Here is a 19006-nt window from a genome sequence, read left to right as displayed (position 1 = left end):
TAAACCGGGATTTGGTCAGTATTTTAGTCGGTAGCACCGGTTAGGTCTGGGTTAGGTCTAGGTAATGCCCGCATCTGGCTCATGATTTTGCCTTCTTCGCGTACTTGTTGGCCAGATCCTGGGTTTTTTCGGGTTTGGATCAGGTAGTAATGTGGTACCACATTGAAACAGTCAATTAAACCTGGTTTCGATCAATATCTTAGAGCATAAAACCGGTTAGGTCTCGGTTAGGTCTGGGTAATGCCCGCATCTGGCTCATGATTTTGCCTTCTTCGCAAACTTGTTGGCCAGATCCCGGGTTTTCTCGAGTTAGTATCACGTAGTAATGTGGTACCACACAGTAACAGTCAATTAAGCCTGGATTCGGTCCGTATTTTAGTCGGTAACACCGGTTAGGTCTGGGTTTGGCCTGGGTAATGACCGCATCTGGCTCATGATTTTGCCTTCTTCGCATACTTGTTGGCCAGATCCCGGGTTTTCTCGAGTTAGTATCACGTAGTAATGTGGTACCACACAGTAACAGTCAATTAAACCTGGATTCGGTCAGTATTTTAGTCGGTAACACCGGTTAGGTCTGGGTTAGGTCTGGATTATGCCCGCATCTGGCTCATGATTTTGCCTTCATCGCATAACTGTTGGCCAGATCCCGGGCTTTTTCGAGTTTGTATCACGTAGTAATGTGGTACAGCACAGTAACAGTCAATTAAACCTGGATTTAGTCAGTATTTTAGTCGGTAACACCGGTTAGGTCTGGGTTAGGTCTGGGTAATGCCCGCATCTGGCTCATGATTTTGCCTTCTTCGCGTACTTGGCCAGATCCTGGGTTTTTTCGGGTTTGAATCACGTAGTAATGTGGAACCACACAGTAACAGTCAATTAAACCTCGATTCGGTCAGTATTTTAGTCGGTAGCACCGGTTAGGACTTGGTTAGGTCTGGGTTATGCCCGCATCTGGCTCATGATTTTGCCTTCTTCGCATACTTGTTGGCCAGATCATGGGTTTTTTCGGGTTTGACTCACGTAGTAATGTGGTACCACATTGAAACAGTTAATTAAACCTGGTTTCGATCCACATTTTAGAGGATACCACCGGTTAGGTCTGGGTTAGGTCTGGGTTATGCCCGCATCTGGCTCATGATTTTGCGTTCTTCGCATACTTGTTGGCCAGATCCAGGTTTTTTTCGGGCTTGAATCTCGTAGTAATGTGGTACCACACTGTAACAGTCAATTAAACCTGGATTTAGTCAGCATTTTACAGGATAAAACCGGTGAGGTCTGGGTTAGGTCTGGGTTATGCCCGCATCTGGCTCATGATTTTGCTTTCTTCGCATACTTGTTGGCCAGATCCTGGGTTTTTTCGGGTTTGAATCACGTAGTAATGTGGTGCCGCACAGTAACAGTCAATTAAACCTGGATTTAGTCAGTATTTTAGTCGGTAACACCGGTTAGGTCTGGGTTATGTCTGGGTAATGCCCGCATCTGGCTCATGATTTTGCCTTCTTCGCATACTTGTTGGCCAGATCCCGGGTTTTCTCGAGTTTGTATCACGTAGTAATGTCGTACCACACAGTAACAGTCAATTAAACCTGGATTCGGTCAGTATTTTAGTCTGTAACACCGGTTAGGTCTGGGTTAGGTCTGGGTTATGCCCGCATTTGGCTCATGATTTTGCCTTCTTCGCATAATTGTTGGCCAGATCCTGGGTTTTTTCGGTTGTGAATCACGTAATAATGTGGTACCACATAGTAACAGTCAATTAAACCTGGATTCGGTCCGTATTTTAGTCGGTAACACCGGTTTGGTCTGGGTTAGGTCAGGGTTATGCCCGCATCTGGCTCATGATTATGCCTTCTTCGCATACTTGTTGGCCAGATCCTGGGTTTTTTCGGTTGTGATCCACGTAATAATGTGGTACCACACAGTAACAGTCAATTAAACCTGAATTCGGTCAGTATTTTAGTCGGTAACACCGGTTAGGTCTGGGTTAGGTCTGGGTTATGCCCGCATTTGGCTCATGATTTTGCCTTCTTCGCATAATTGTTGGCCAGATCCTCGGTTTTTTCGGTTGTGAATCACGTAATAATGTGGTACCACATAGTAACAGTAAATTAAACCTGGTTTCGATCAATATTTTACAGGATAAAACCGGTTAGCACTGGGTTAGGTCTGGGTTATGTCCACATCTGGCTCATGATTTTGCCTTGTTCGCATAATTGTTGGTCAGATCCTGGGTTTTTTCGGTTGTGAATCACGTAATAATGTGGTACCACATAGTAACAGTCAATGAAACCTGGATTCGGTCCGTATTTTAGTCGGTAACACCGGTTTGGTCTGGGTTAGGTCTGGGTTATGCCCGCATCTGCCTCATGATTATGCCTTCTTCGCATACTTGTTGGCCAGATCCTGGGTTTTTTCGGGTTTGAATCACGTAGTAATGTGGTATCACACAGTAACTGTCAATTAAACCTGGTTTCGATCAATATTTTACAGGATAAAGCCGGTTAGGTCTGGGTTAGGTCTGGGTTATCCCCGCACCTGACTCATGATTTTGCCTTCTTCGCATACTTGTTGGCCAGATCCTGGGTTTTTTCGGGCTTGAATCACGTAGTAATGTGGTACCACACAGTAACAGTCAACGGAACCTGGAGACGGTCCGTATTTTAGAGGATAACACCGATTAGGTCTGGGTTACGTCTGGGTTATGCCCGCATCTGGCACATGATTTTGCCTTCTTCGCATACTTGTTGGCCAGATCCTGGGTTTTTTCGGGTTTGAATCACGTTGTAATGTGGTGCCGCTCAGTAACAATCAATTAAACATGGTTTTAGTCAGTATTTTAGTCGGTAACACCGGTTAGGTCTGGGTTAGGTCTGGATTATGCCCGCATCTGGCTCATGATTTTGCCTTCATCGCATAATTGTTGGCCAGATCCTGGGTTTTTTCGGGTTTGAATCACGTAGTAATGTGGTACCACACAGAAACAGACCATTAAACCTGGATACGGTCAGTATTTTAGTCGGTAACACCGGTTAGGACTTGGTTAGGTCTTGGTTATGCCCGGATCTGGCTCGTTATTTTGCCTTCTTCGCATACTTCTTGGTCTGATCCTGGGTTTTTTCGGGATTGAATCACGTTGTAATGTGGTACCACACAGTAACAGTCAATAAAACCTGGTTTCGATCAATATTTTACAGGATAAAACACGTTAGGTCTGGGTTAGGTCTGGATTATGCCCGCATCTGGCTCATGATTTTGCCTTCATCGCATAATTGTTGGCTAGATCCTGGGTTTTTTCGGGTTTGAATCACGTAGTAATGTGGTGCCGCTTAGTAACAGTCAATTAAACCTGGATGTAGTCAGTATTTTAGTCGGTAACACCGGTTAGGTCTGGGTTAGGACTGGGTAATGCCCGCATCTGGCTCATGATTTTGCCTTCTTCGCATACTTGTTGGCCAGATCCCGGGTTTTTTCGGTTGTGAATCACGTAATAATGTGGTACCACATAGTAACAGTCAATTAAACCTGGTTTCGATCAATATTTTACAGGATAAAACCGGTTAGCTCCGGGTTAGGTCTGGGTTATGCCCGCATTTGGCTCATGATTTTGCCTTCTTCGCATAATTGTTGGCCAGATCCTGGGTTTTTTCGGTTGTGAATCACGTAATAATGTGGTACCACATAGTAACAGTCAATTAAACCTGGATTCGGTCCGTATTTTAGTCGGTAACACCGGTTTGGTCTGGGTTAGGTCTGGATTATGCCCGCATCTGGCTCATGATTTTGCCTTCATCGCATAATTGATGGCTAGATCCTGCGTTTTTTCGGGTTTGAATCACGTAGTAATGTGGTACCACACAGAGACGGGTCATTAAACTTGGTTTCGACGAATATTTTAGAGGATAACACCGGTAAGGTCTGGGTTTTACCCCCATCTGGCTCATGATTTTGCCTTCTTCGCATACTTGTTGGCCAGATCCTGGGTTTTTTCGGTTGTGATCCACGTAATAATGTGGTACCACACAGTAACAGTCAATTAAACCTGAATTCGGTCAGTATTTTAGTCGGTAACACCGGTTAGGTCTGGGTTAGGTCTGGGTTATGCCCGCATTTGGCTCATGATTTTGCCTTCTTCGCATAATTGTTGGCCAGATCCTCGGTTTTTTCGGTTGTGAATCACGTAATAATGTGGTACCACATAGTAACAGTAAATTAAACCTGGTTTCGATCAATATTTTACAGGATAAAACCGGTTAGCACTGGGTTAGGTCTGGGTTATGTCCACATCTGGCTCATGATTTTGCCTTGTTCGCATAATTGTTGGTCAGATCCTGGGTTTTTTCGGTTGTGAATCACGTAATAATGTGGTACCACATAGTAACAGTCAATGAAACCTGGATTCGGTCCGTATTTTAGTCGGTAACACCGGTTTGGTCTGGGTTAGGTCTGGGTTATGCCCGCATCTGCCTCATGATTATGCCTTCTTCGCATACTTGTTGGCCAGATCCTGGGTTTTTTCGGGTTTGAATCACGTTGTAATGTGGTACCACACAGTAACAGTCAACAAAACCTGGTTTCGATCAATATTTTACAGGATAAAGCCGGTTAGGTCTTGGTTAGGTCTGGATTATGCCCGCATCTGGCTCATGATTTTGCCTTCATCGCATAACTGTTGGCCAGATCCCGGGTTTTTTCGGTTGTGAATCACGTAATAATGTGGTACCACATAGTAACAGTCAACTAAACCTGGATTCGGTCAGTATTTTAGTCGGTAACACCGGTTAGGACTGGGTTAGGTCTTGGTTATGCCCGGATCTGGCTCGTTATTTTGCCTTCTTCGCATACTTCTTGGTCTGATCCTGGGTTTTTTCGGGATTGAATCACGTTGTAATGTGGTACCACACAGTAACAGTCAATAAAACCTGGTTTCGATCAATATTTTACAGGATAAAACACGTTAGGTCTGGGTTAGGTCTGGATTATGCCCGCATCTGGCTCATGATTTTGCCTTCATCTTCATAATTGTTGGCCAGATCCTGGGTTTTTTCAGGTTTGAATCACGTAGTAATGTGGTACCGCAGAGTAACAGTCAATTAAACCTCGATTCGGTCAGTATTTTAGTCGGTAACACCGGTTAGGTCTGGGTTAGGTCTGGGTAATGCCCGCATCTAGCTCATCATTTTGCCTTCTTCGCATACTTGTTGGCCAGGTCCCGGGTTTTTTCGAGTTTGTATCATGTAGTAATGTGGTGCCTCACAGAAACAGACCATTAAACTTGGTTTCGACGAATATTTTAGAGGATAACACCGGTAAGGTCTGGATTATGCCCGCATCTGGCTCATGATTTTGCCTTCATCGCATAATTGTTGGCCAGATCCTGGGTTTTTTCGGGTTTGAATCGCGTAGTAATGTGGTGCCGCTTAGTAACAGTCAATTAAACCTGGATGTTGTCAGTATTTTAGTCGGTAACACCGGTTAGGTCTGGGTTAGGACTGGGTAATGCCCGCATCTGGCTCATGATTTTGCCTTCTTCGCATACTTGTTGGCCAGATCCCGGGTTTTTTCGGTTGTGAATCACGTAATAATGTGGTACCACATAGTAACAGTCAATTAAACCTGGTTTCGATCAATATTTTACAGGATAAAACCGGTTAGCTCTGGGTTAGGTCTGGGTTATGCCCGCATTTGGCTCATGATTTTGCCTTCTTCGCATAATTGTTGGCCAGATCCTGGGTTTTTTCGGTTGTGAATCACGTAATAATGTGGTACCACATAGTAACAGTCAATTAAACCTGGATTCGGTCCGTATTTTAGTCGGTAACACCGGTTTGGTCTGGGTTAGGTCTGGATTATGCCCGCATCTGGCTCATGATTTTGCCTTCATCGCATAATTGATGGCTAGATCCTGCGTTTTTTCGGGTTTGAATCACGTAGTAATGTGGTACCACACAGAGACGGGTCATTAAACTTGGTTTCGACGAATATTTTAGAGGATAACACCGGTAAGGTCTGGGTTTTACCCCCATCTGGCTCATGATTTTGCCTTCTTCGCATACTTGTTGGCCAGATCCTGGGTTTTTTCGGTTGTGAATCACGTAATAATGTGGTACCACACAGTAACAGTCAATTAAACCTGAATTCGGTCAGTATTTTAGTCGGTAACACCGGCTAGGTCTGGGTTAGGTCTGCGTTATGCCCGCATTTGGCTCATGATTTTGCCTTCTTCGCATAATTGTTGGCCAGATCCTCGGTTTTTTCGGTTGTGAATCACGTAATAATGTGGTACCACATAGTAACAGTCAATTAAACCTGGTTTCGATCAATATTTTACAGGATAAAACCGGTTAGCACTGAATTAGGTCTGGGTTATGTCCACATCTGGCTCATGATTTTGCCTTCTTCGCATAATTGTTGGTCAGATCCTGGGTTTTTTCGGTTGTGAATCACGTAATAATGTGGTACCACATAGTAACAGTCATTTAAACCTGGATTCGGTCCGTATTTTAGTCGGTAACACCGGTTTGGTCTGGGTTAGGTCTGGATTATGCCCGCATCTGGCTCATGATTTTGCCTTCATCGCATAATTGATGGCTAGATCCTGGGTTTTTTCGGGTTTGAATCACGTAGTAATGTGGTACCACACAGAGACGGGTCATTAAACTTGGTTTCGACGAATATTTTAGAGGATAACACCGGTAAGGTCTGGGTTTTACCCCCATCTGGCTCATGATTTTGCCTTCTTCGCATACTTGTTGGCCAGATCTTGGGTTTTTTCGGTTGTGAATCACGTAATAGTGTGGTACCACACAGTAACAGTCAATTAAACCTGGATTCGGTCCGTATTTTAGTCGGTAACACCGGTTAGGTCTGGGTTAGGTCTGGGTTACGCCCGCATTTGGCTCATGATTTTGCCTTCTTCGCATAATTGTTGGCCAGATCCTGGGTTTTTTCGGTTGTGAATCACGTAATAATGTGGTACCACATAGTAACAGTCAATTAAACCTGGATTTAGTCAGTATTTTACAGGATAAAACCGGTTAGGTCTAGGCTAGGTCTGGGTAATGCCCGCATCGGGCTAATGATTTTGCCTTCTTCGCATACTTGTTGGCCAGATCCCGGGTTTTTTCGAGTTTGTATCACGTAGTAATGTGGTACCACACAGTAACAGTCAATTAAACCTGGATTCGGTCCGTATTTTAGTCGGTAACACCGGTTAGGTCTGGGTTAGGTCTAGGTAATGCCCGCATCTGGCTCATGATTTTGCCTTCTTCGCGTACTTGTTGGCCAGATCCTGGGTTTTTTCGGGTTTGGATCAGGTAGTAATGTGGTACCACATTGAAACAGTCAATTAAACCTGGTTTCGATCAATATCTTAGAGCATAAAACCGGTTAGGTCTCGGCTAGGTCTGGGTAATGCCCGCATCTGGCTCATGATTTTGCCTTCTTCGCATACTTGTTGGCCAGATCCCGGGTTTTCTCGAGTTAGTATCACGTAGTAATGTGGTACCACACAGTAACAGTCAATTAAACCTGGATTCGGTCCGTATTTTAGTCGGTAACACCGGTTAGGTCTGGGTTTGGTCTGGGTAATGCCCGCATCTGGCTCATGATTTTGCCTTCTTCGCATACTTGTTGGCCAGATCCCGGGTTTTCTCGAGTTAGTATCACGTAGTAATGTGGTACCACACAGTAACAGTCAATTAAACCTGGATTCGGTCAGTATTTTAGTCGGTAACACCGGTTAGGTCTGGGTTAGGTCTGGATTATGCCCGCATCTGGCTCATGATTTTGCCTTCATCGCATAACTGTTGGCCAGATCCTGGGTTTTTTCGGGTTTGACTCACGTAGTAATGTGGTACCACATTGAAACAGTTAATTAAACCTGGTTTCGATCCACATTTTAGAGGATACCACCGGTTAGGTCTGGGTTAGTTCTGGGTAATGCCCGCATCTGGCTCATGATTTTGCCTTCTTCGCGTACTTGGCCAGATCCTGGGTTTTTTCGGGTTTGAATCACGTAGTAATGTGGAACCACACAGTAACAGTCAGTTAAACCTTGATTCGGTCAGTATTTTAGTCGGTAACACCGGTTAGGACTTGGTTAGGTCTGGGATATGCCCGCATCTGGCTCATGATTTTGCCTTCTTCGCATACTTGTTGGCCAGATCCTGGGTTTTTTCGGGTTTGACTCACGTAGTAATGTGGTGCCACATTGAAACAGTTAATTAAACCTGGTTTCGATCCACATTTTAGAGGATACCACCGGTTAGGTCTGGGTTAGGTCTGGGTTATGCCCGCATCTGGCTCATGATTTTGCGTTCTTCGCATACTTGTTGGCCAGATCCAGGTTTTTTTCGGGCTTGAATCTCGTAGTAATGTGGTACCACACTGTAACAGTCAATTAAACCTGGATTTAGTCAGCATTTTACAGGATAAAACCGGTGAGGTCTGGGTTAGGTCTGGGTTATGCCCGCATCTGGCTCATGATTTTGCTTTCTTCGCATACTTGTTGGCCAGATCCTGGGTTTTTTCGGGTTTGAATCACGTAGTAATGTGGTGCCGCACAGTAACAGTCAATTAAACCTGGATTTAGTCAGTATTTTAGTCGGTAACACCGGTTAGGTCTGGGTTATGTCTGGGTAATGCCCGCATCTGGCTCATGATTTTGCCTTCTTCGCATAATTGTTGGCCAGATCCTGGGTTTTTTCGGGATTGAATCACGTTGTAGTGTGGTACCACACAGTAACAGTCAATAAAACCTGGTTCCGATCAATATTTTACAGGATAAAACCGGTTAGGTCTGGGTTAGGTGTGGGTTATGCCCGCATCTGGCTCATTATTTTGCCTTCTTCGCATATTTGTTGGCCAGATCCTGGGTTTTATCGGTTTTGTATCACGTAGTAATGTGGTACCACACAGTAACAGTCAATTAATCCTGGATTCGATCAGTATTTTAGTCGCTGACACCGGTTAGGTCTGGGTTATGCCCGCATTTTGCTCACGATTTTGCCGTCTCCGCATACTTGTTGGCCAGATTCTGGGTTTTTCCGGGTTTGAATCACGTAGAAATGTGGTACCACACAGAATCAGTTCATTGAACCTTGATTCGGTCAGTATTTTAGTCGGTAACACCGGTTTGGTCTGGGTTAGGTCTGGGTAATGCCCGCATCTGGCTCATGATTTTGCCTTCATCGCATAATTGTTGGCCAGATCCTGGGTTTTTTCGGGTTTGAATCACGTAGTAATGTGGTACCGCACAGTAACAGTCAATTAAACCTGGTTTCGATCAATATTTTACAGGATAAAACCGGTTAGGTCTGGGTTATGTCTGGGTTATGCCCGCATCTGGCTCATGATTTTGCTTTCTTCGCATACTTGTTGGCAGAACCTGGGTTTTTTCGGGTTTGAATCAGGTAGTAATGTGGTGCCGCACAGTGACTGTCAATTAAACCTGGTTTAAGTCAGTATTTTAGTCGGTAACACCGGTTAGGTCTGGGTTAGGTGTGGATGATGCCCGCATCTGGCTCATGATTATGCCTTCATCGCATAATTGTTGGCCAGACCCTGGGTTTTTTCGGGCTTGAATCACGTAGTAATGTGGTACCACACGGTAACAGTCAACGGAACCTGGAGACGGTCCGTATTTTAGAGGATAACACCGATTAGGTCTGGGTTACGTCTGGGTTATGCCCGCATCTGGCACATGATTTTGCCTTCTTCGCATACTTGTTGGCCAGATCCTGGGTTTTTTCGGGTTTGAATCACGTAGTAATGTGGTACCACACAGTAACTGTCAATTAAACCTGGTTTCGATCAATATTTTACAGGATAAAACCGGTTAGGTCTGGGTGAGGTCTGGGTTATGCCCGCACCTGACTCATGATTTTGCCTTCTTCGCATACTTGTTGGCCAGATCCTGGGTTTTTTCGGGTTTGAATCACGTAATAATGTGGTACCACATAGTAACAGTCAATTAAACCTGGATTCGGTCCGTATTTTAGTCGGTAACACCGGTTAGGTCTGGGTTAGGTCTAAATAATGCCCGCATCTGGCTCATGATTTTGCCTTCTTCGCGTACTTGTTGGCCAGATCCTGGGTTTTTTCGGGTTTGAATCACGTAGTAATGTGGAACCACACAGTAACAGTCAATTAAACCTGGTTTCGATCCACATTTTAGAGGATACCACCGGTTAGGTCTGGGTTATGTTTGGGTTATGCCCGCATCTGGCTCATGATTTTGCGTTCTTCGCATACTTGTAGGCCAGATCCTGGGTTTATTCGGGTTTGAATCACGTAGTAATGTGGTACCGCACAGTAACAGTCAATTAAACCGGGATTTGGTCAGTATTTTAGTCGGTAGCACTGGTTAGGTCTGGGTTAGGTCTGGATTATGCCCGCATCTGGCTCATGATTTTGCCTTCATCGCATAACTGTTGGCCAGATCCCGGGCTTTTTCGAGTTTGTATCACGTAGTAATGTGGTACAGCACAGTAACAGTCAATTAAACCTGGATTTAGTCAGTATTTTAGTCGGTAACACCGGTTAGGTCTGGGTTAGGTCTGGGTAATGCCCGCATCTGGCTCATGATTTTGCCTTCTTCGCGTACTTGGCCAGATCCTGGGTTTTTTCGGGTTTGAATCACGTAGTAATGTGGAACCACACAGTAACAGTCAATTAAACCTCGATTCGGTCAGTATTTTAGTCGGTAGCACCGGTTAGGACTTGGTTAGGTCTGGGTTATGCCCGCATCTGGCTCATGATTTTGCCTTCTTCGCATACTTGTTGGCCAGATCATGGGTTTTTTCGGGTTTGACTCACGTAGTAATGTGGTACCACATTGAAGCAGTTAATTAAACCTGGTTTCGATCCACATTTTAGAGGATACCACCGGTTAGGTCTGGGTTAGGTCTGGGTTATGCCCGCATCTGGCTCATGATTTTGCGTTCTTCGCATACTTGTTGGCCAGATCCAGGTTTTTTTCGGGCTTGAATCTCGTAGTAATGTGGTACCACACTGTAACAGTCAATTAAACCTGGATTTAGTCAGCATTTTACAGGATAAAACCGGTGAGGTCTGGGTTAGGTCTGGGTTATGCCCGCATCTGGCTCATGATTTTGCTTTCTTCGCATACTTGTTGGCCAGATCCTGGGTTTTTTCGGGTTTGAATCACGTAGTAATGTGGTGCCGCACAGTAACAGTCAATTAAACCTGGATTTAGTCAGTATTTTAGTCGGTAACACCGGTTAGGTCTGGGTTATGTCTGGGTAATGCCCGCATCTGGCTCATGATTTTGCCTTCTTCGCATACTTGTTGGCCAGATCCCGGGTTTTCTCGAGTTTGTATCACGTAGTAATGTCGTACCACACAGTAACAGTCAATTAAACCTGGATTCGGTCAGTATTTTAGTCTGTAACACCGGTTAGGTCTGGGTTAGGTCTGGGTTATGCCCGCATTTGGCTCATGATTTTGCCTTCTTCGCATAATTGTTGGCCAGAACCTGGGTTTTTTCGGTTGTGAATCACGTAATAATGTGGTACCACATAGTAACAGTCAATTAAACCTGGATTCGGTCCGTATTTTAGTCGGTAACACCGGTTTGGTCTGGGTTAGGTCAGGGTTATGCCCGCATCTGGCTCATGATTATGCCTTCTTCGCATACTTGTTGGCCAGATCCTGGGTTTTTTCGGGATTGAATCACGTTGTAGTGTGGTACCACACAGTAACAGTCAATAAAACCTGGTTCCGATCAATATTTTACAGGATAAAACCGGTTAGGTCTGGGTTAGGTCTGGGTTATGCCCGCATCTGGCTCATTATTTTGCCTTCTTCGCATACTTGTTGGCCAGATCCTGGGTTTTATCGGTTTTGTATCACGTAGTAATGTGGTACCACACAGTAACAGTCAATTAAACCTGGATTCGATCAGTATTTTAGTCGCTGACACCGGTCAGGTCTGGGTTATACCCACATCTGGCTCATGATTTTGCCTTCTTCGCGTACTTGTTGGCCAGATCCTGGTTTTTTTCGGGTTTGAATCTCGTAGTAATGTGGAACCACACAGTAACAGTCAATTAAACCTCGATTCGGTCAGTATTTTAGTCGGTAACAACGGTTAGGTCTGGGTTAGGTCTGGGTAATGCCCGCATCTGGCTCATGATTTTGCCTTCATCGCATAATTGTTGGCCAGATCCTGGGTTTTTTCGGGCTTGAATCACGTAGTAATGTGGTACCACACAGTAACAGTCAACGGAACCTGGAGACGGTCCGTATTTTAGAGGATAACACCGATTAGGTCTGGGTTACGTCTAGGTTATGCCCGCATCTGGCACATGATTTTGCCTTCTTCGCATACTTGTTGGCCAGATCCTGGGTTTTTTTGGGTTTGAATCACGTAGTAATGTGGTATCACACAGTAACTGTCAATTAAACCTGGTTTCGATCAATATTTTACAGGATAAAACCGGTTAGGTCTGGGTTAGGTCTGGGTTATCCCCGCACCTGACTCATGATTTTGCCTTCTTCGCATACTTGTTGGCCAGATCCTGGGTTTTTTCGGGCTTGAATCACGTAGTAATGTGGTACCACACAGTAACAGTCAACGGAACCTGGAGACGGTCCGTATTTTAGAGGATAACACCGATTAGGTCTGGGTTACGTCTGGGTTATGCCCGCATCTGGCACATGATTTTGCCTTCTTCGCATACTTGTTGGCCAGATCCTGGGTTTTTTCGGGTTTGAATCACGTTGTAATGTGGTGCCGCTCAGTAACAATCAATTAAACATGGTTTTAGTCAGTATTTTAGTCGGTAACACCGGTTAGGTCTGGGTTAGGTCTGGATTATGCCCGCATCTGGCTCATGATTTCGCCTTCATCGCATAATTGTTGGCCAGATCCTGGGTTTTTTCGGGTTTGAATCACGTAGTAATGTGGTACCACACAGAAACAGACCATTAAACCTGGATACGGTCAGTATTTTAGTCGGTAACACCGGTTAGGACTGGGTTAGGTCTTGGTTATGCCCGGATCTGGCTCGTTATTTTGCCTTCTTCGCATACTTCTTGGTCTGATCCTGGGTTTTTTCGGGATTGAATCACGTTGTAATGTGGTACCACACAGTAACAGTCAATAAAACCTGGTTTCGATCAATATTTTACAGGATAAAACACGTTAGGTCTGGGTTAGGTCTGGATTATGCCCGCATCTGGCTCATGATTTTGCCTTCATCGCATAATTGTTGGCCAGATCCTGGGTTTTTTCGGGTTTGAATCACGTAGTAATGTGGTGCCGCTTAGTAACAGTCAATTAAACCTGGATGTAGTCAGTATTTTAGTCGGTAACACCGGTTAGGTCTGGGTTAGGACTGGGTAATGCCCGCATCTGGCTCATGATTTTGCCTTCTTCGCATACTTGTTGGCCAGATCCCGGGTTTTTTCGGTTGTGAATCACGTAATAATGTGGTACCACATAGTAACAGTCAATTAAACCTGGTTTCGATCAATATTTTACAGGATAAAACCGGTTAGCTCCGGGTTAGGTCTGGGTTATGCCCGCATTTGGCTCATGATTGTGCCTTCTTCGCATAATTGTTGGCCAGATCCTGGGTTTTTTCGGTTGTGAATCACGTAATAATGTGGTACCACATAGTAACAGTCAATTAAACCTGGATTCGGTCCGTATTTTAGTCGGTAACACCGGTTTGGTCTGGGTTAGGTCTGGATTATGCCCGCATCTGGCTCATGATTTTGCCTTCATCGCATAATTGATGGCTAGATCCTGCGTTTTTTCGGGTTTGAATCACGTAGTAATGTGGTACCACACAGAGACGGGTCATTAAACTTGGTTTCGACGAATATTTTAGAGGATAACACCGGTAAGGTCTGGGTTTTACCCCCATCTGGCTCATGATTTTGCCTTCTTCGCATACTTGTTGGCCAGATCCTGGGTTTTTTCGGTTGTGATCCACGTAATAATGTGGTACCACACAGTAACAGTCAATTAAACCTGAATTCGGTCAGTATTTTAGTCGGTAACACCGGTTAGGTCTGGGTTAGGTCTGGGTTATGCCCGCATTTGGCTCATGATTTTGCCTTCTTCGCATAATTGTTGGCCAGATCCTCGGTTTTTTCGGTTGTGAATCACGTAATAATGTGGTACCACATAGTAACAGTAAATTAAACCTGGTTTCGATCAATATTTTACAGGATAAAACCGGTTAGCACTGGGTTAGGTCTGGGTTATGTCCACATCTGGCTCATGATTTTGCCTTGTTCGCATAATTGTTGGTCAGATCCTGGGTTTTTTCGGTTGTGAATCACGTAATAATGTGGTACCACATAGTAACAGTCAATGAAACCTGGATTCGGTCCGTATTTTAGTCGGTAACACCGGTTTGGTCTGGGTTAGGTCTGGGTTATGCCCACATCTGCCTCATGATTATGCCTTCTTCGCATACTTGTTGGCCAGATCCCGGGTTTTTTCGGTTGTGAATCACGTAATAATGTGGTACCACATAGTAACAGTCAACTAAACCTGGATTCGGTCAGTATTTTAGTCGGTAACACCGGTTAGGACTGGGTTAGGTCTTGGTTATGCCCGGATCTGGCTCGTTATTTTGCCTTCTTCGCATACTTCTTGGTCTGATCCTGGGTTTTTTCGGGATTGAATCACGTTGTAATGTGGTACCACACAGTAACAGTCAATAAAACCTGGTTTCGATCAATATTTTACAGGATAAAACACGTTAGGTCTGGGTTAGGTCTGGATTATGCCCGCATCTGGCTCATGATTTTGCCTTCATCTTCATAATTGTTGGCCAGATCCTGGGTTTTTTCAGGTTTGAATCACGTAGTAATGTGGTACCGCAGAGTAACAGTCAATTAAACCTCGATTCGGTCAGTATTTTAGTCGGTAACACCGGTTAGGTCTGGGTTAGGTCTGGGTAATGCCCGCATCTAGCTCATCATTTTGCCTTCTTCGCATACTTGTTGGCCAGGTCCCGGGTTTTTTCGAGTTTGTATCATGTAGTAATGTGGTGCCTCACAGAAACAGACCATTAAACTTGGTTTCGACGAATATTTTAGAGGATAACACCGGTAAGGTCTGGATTATGCCCGCATCTGGCTCATGATTTTGCCTTCATCGCATAATTGTTGGCCAGATCCTGGGTTTTTTCGGGTTTGAATCGCGTAGTAATGTGGTGCCGCTTAGTAACAGTCAATTAAACCTGGATGTTGTCAGTATTTTAGTCGGTAACACCGGTTAGGTCTGGGTTAGGACTGGGTAATGCCCGCATCTGGCTCATGATTTTGCCTTCTTCGCATACTTGTTGGCCAGATCCCGGGTTTTTTCGGTTGTGAATCACGTAATAATGTGGTACCACATAGTAACAGTCAATTAAACCTGGTTTCGATCAATATTTTACAGGATAAAACCGGTTAGCTCTGGGTTAGGTCTGGGTTATGCCCGCATTTGGCTCATGATTTTGCCTTCTTCGCATAATTGTTGGCCAGATCCTGGGTTTTTTCGGTTGTGAATCACGTAATAATGTGGTACCACATAGTAACAGTCAATTAAACCTGGATTCGGTCCGTATTTTAGTCGGTAACACCGGTTTGGTCTGGGTTAGGTCTGGATTATGCCCGCATCTGGCTCATGATTTTGCCTTCATCGCATAATTGATGGCTAGATCCTGCGTTTTTTCGGGTTTGAATCACGTAGTAATGTGGTACCACACAGAGACGGGTCATTAAACTTGGTTTCGACGAATATTTTAGAGGATAACACCGGTAAGGTCTGGGTTTTACCCCCATCTGGCTCATGATTTTGCCTTCTTCGCATACTTGTTGGCCAGATCCTGGGTTTTTTCGGTTGTGAATCACGTAATAATGTGGTACCACACAGTAACAGTCAATTAAACCTGAATTCGGTCAGTATTTTAGTCGGTAACACCGGCTAGGTCTGGGTTAGGTCTGCGTTATGCCCGCATTTGGCTCATGATTTTGCCTTCTTCGCATAATTGTTGGCCAGATCCTCGGTTTTTTCGGTTGTGAATCACGTAATAATGTGGTACCACATAGTAACAGTCAATTAAACCTGGTTTCGATCAATATTTTACAGGATAAAACCGGTTAGCACTGAATTAGGTCTGGGTTATGTCCACATCTGGCTCATGATTTTGCCTTCTTCGCATAATTGTTGGTCAGATCCTGGGTTTTTTCGGTTGTGAATCACGTAATAATGTGGTACCACATAGTAACAGTCATTTAAACCTGGATTCGGTCCGTATTTTAGTCGGTAACACCGGTTTGGTCTGGGTTAGGTCTGGATTATGCCCGCATCTGGCTCATGATTTTGCCTTCATCGCATAATTGATGGCTAGATCCTGGGTTTTTTCGGGTTTGAATCACGTAGTAATGTGGTACCACACAGAGACGGGTCATTAAACTTGGTTTCGACGAATATTTTAGAGGATAACACCGGTAAGGTCTGGGTTTTACCCCCATCTGGCTCATGATTTTGCCTTCTTCGCATACTTGTTGGCCAGATCCTGGGTTTTTTCGGTTGTGAATCACGTAATAGTGTGGTACCACACAGTAACAGTCAATTAAACCTGGATTCGGTCCGTATTTTAGTCGGTAACACCGGTTAGGTCTGGGTTAGGTCTGGGTTACGCCCGCATTTGGCTCATGATTTTGCCTTCTTCGCATAATTGTTGGCCAGATCCTGGGTTTTTTCGGTTGTGAATCACGTAATAATGTGGTACCACATAGTAACAGTCAATTAAACCTGGATTTAGTCAGTATTTTACAGGATAAAACCGGTTAGGTCTAGGCTAGGTCTGGGTAATGCCCGCATCGGGCTAATGATTTTGCCTTCTTCGCATACTTGTTGGCCAGATCCCGGGTTTTTTCGAGTTTGTATCACGTAATAATGTGGTACCACATAGTAACAGTCATTTAAACCAGGATTCCGTCCGTATTTTAGTCGGTAACACCGGTTTGGTCTGGGTTAGGTCTGGGTTATGCCCGCATCTGGCTCATGATTATGCCTTCTTCGCATACTTGTTGGCCAGATCCTGGGTTTTTTCGGGTTTCAATCACGTAGTAATGTGGTACCACACAGTAACAGTCAACTGAACCTGGAGACGGTCCGTATTTTAGAGGATAACACCGATTAGGTCTGGGTTACGTCTGGGTTATGCCCGCATCTGGCACATGATTTTGCCTTCTTCGCATACTTGTTGGCCAGATCCTGGGTTTCTTCGATTGTGAATCAAAGTAATAATGTGGTACCACATAGTAACAGTCATTTAAACCTGGATTGGGTCCGTATTTTACTCGGTAACACTGGTTATGTCTGGGTTAGGTCTGGGTTATGCCCGCACCTGACTCATGATTTTGCCTTCTTCGCATACTTGTTGGCCAGATCCTGGGTTTTTTCGGGATTGAATCACGTAGTAATGTGGTACCAGTCAGAAACAGACCATCAAACTTGGTTTCGACGAATATTTTAGAGGATAACACCGGTAAGGTCTGGTTTATGCCCGCATCTGGCTCATGATTTTGCCTTCATCGCATAATTGTTGGCCAGATCCTGGGTTTTTTCGGGTTTGAATCACGTAGTAATGTGGTACCACACAGTAACAGTCAATTAAACCTGGATTCGGTCAGTATTTTAGTCGGTAACACCGGTTAGGTCTGGGTTAGGTCTGGGTTATGCCCGCATTTGGCTCATGATTTTGCCTTCTTCGCATAATTGTTGGCCAGATCCTGGGTTTTTTCGGTTGTGAATCACGTAATAATGCGGTACCACATAGTAACAGTCAATGAAACCTGGATTCGGTCCGTATTTTAGTCGGTAACACCGGTTTGGTCTGGGTTAGGTCTGGGTTATGCCCGCATCTGGCTCATGATTATGCCTTCTTCGCATACGTGTTGGCCAGGTCCAGGTTTTTTTCGGGCTTGAATCTCGTAGTAATGTGGTACCACACAATAACTGTCAATAAAACCTGGTTTCGATCAATATTTTACAGGATAAAGCCGGTTAGGTCTGGGTTAGGTTTGGATTATGCCCGCATCTGGCTCATGATTTTGCCTTCATCGCATAACTGTTGGTCAGATCCAGGGTTTTTCCGGGTTTGAATCACGTAGTAATGTGGTACCGCAGAGTAACAATCAATTAAACCTGGATTTAGTCAGTGTTTTAGTCGGTAACACCGGTTAGGTCTGGGTTATGCCCGCATTTGGCTCATGATTTTGCCTTCTTCGCATAATTGTTGGCCAGATCCTGGGTATTTTCGGTTGTGAATCACGTAATAATGTGGTACCACATAGTAACAGTCAATTAAACCTGGATTCGGTCCCTATTTTAGTCGGTAACACCGGTTTGGTCTGGGTTAGGTCTGGGTTATGCCCGCATCTGGCTCATGATTATGCCTTCTTCGCATACGTGTTGGCCAGATCCAGGTTTTTTTCGGGCTTGAATCTCGTAGTAATGTGGTACCACACTGTAACAGTCAATTAAACCTGGATTTAGTCAGTATTTTACAGGATAAAAGCGGTTAGGTCTGGGTTAGGTCTGGGTTATGCCGGCATCTGGCACATGGTTTTGCGTTCTTCGCATACTTGTTGGCCAGATCCTGGGTTTATTCGGGTTTGAATCACGTAGTAATGTGGTACCACATTGAAACACTCAATTAAACCTGGTTTCGATCAATATCTTAGAGCATAAAACCGGTTAGGTCTGGGTTAGGTCTGGGTTATGCCCGCACCTGACTCATGATTTTGCCTTCTTCGCATACGTGTTGGGCAGATCCAGGTTTTTTTCGGGCTTGAATCTCGTAGTAATGTGGTACCACACTGTAACAGTCAATTAAACCTGGATTTAGTCAGTATTTTACAGGATAAAAGCGGTTAGGGCTGGGTTAGGTCTGGGTTATGCCCGCATCTGGCTCATGATTTTGCCTTCTTCGCATACTTGTTGGCCAGATCCCGGGTTTTCTCGAGTTTG

Source organism: Colletes latitarsis, chromosome 1 (assembly GCF_051014445.1).
Source record: "Colletes latitarsis isolate SP2378_abdomen chromosome 1, iyColLati1, whole genome shotgun sequence".
In the NCBI taxonomy this organism is placed as follows: Eukaryota; Metazoa; Arthropoda; class Insecta; order Hymenoptera; family Colletidae; genus Colletes; species Colletes latitarsis.
The sequence above is the reverse complement of the archived record's forward strand: the minus strand, read 5'-3'. Positions refer to the sequence as shown.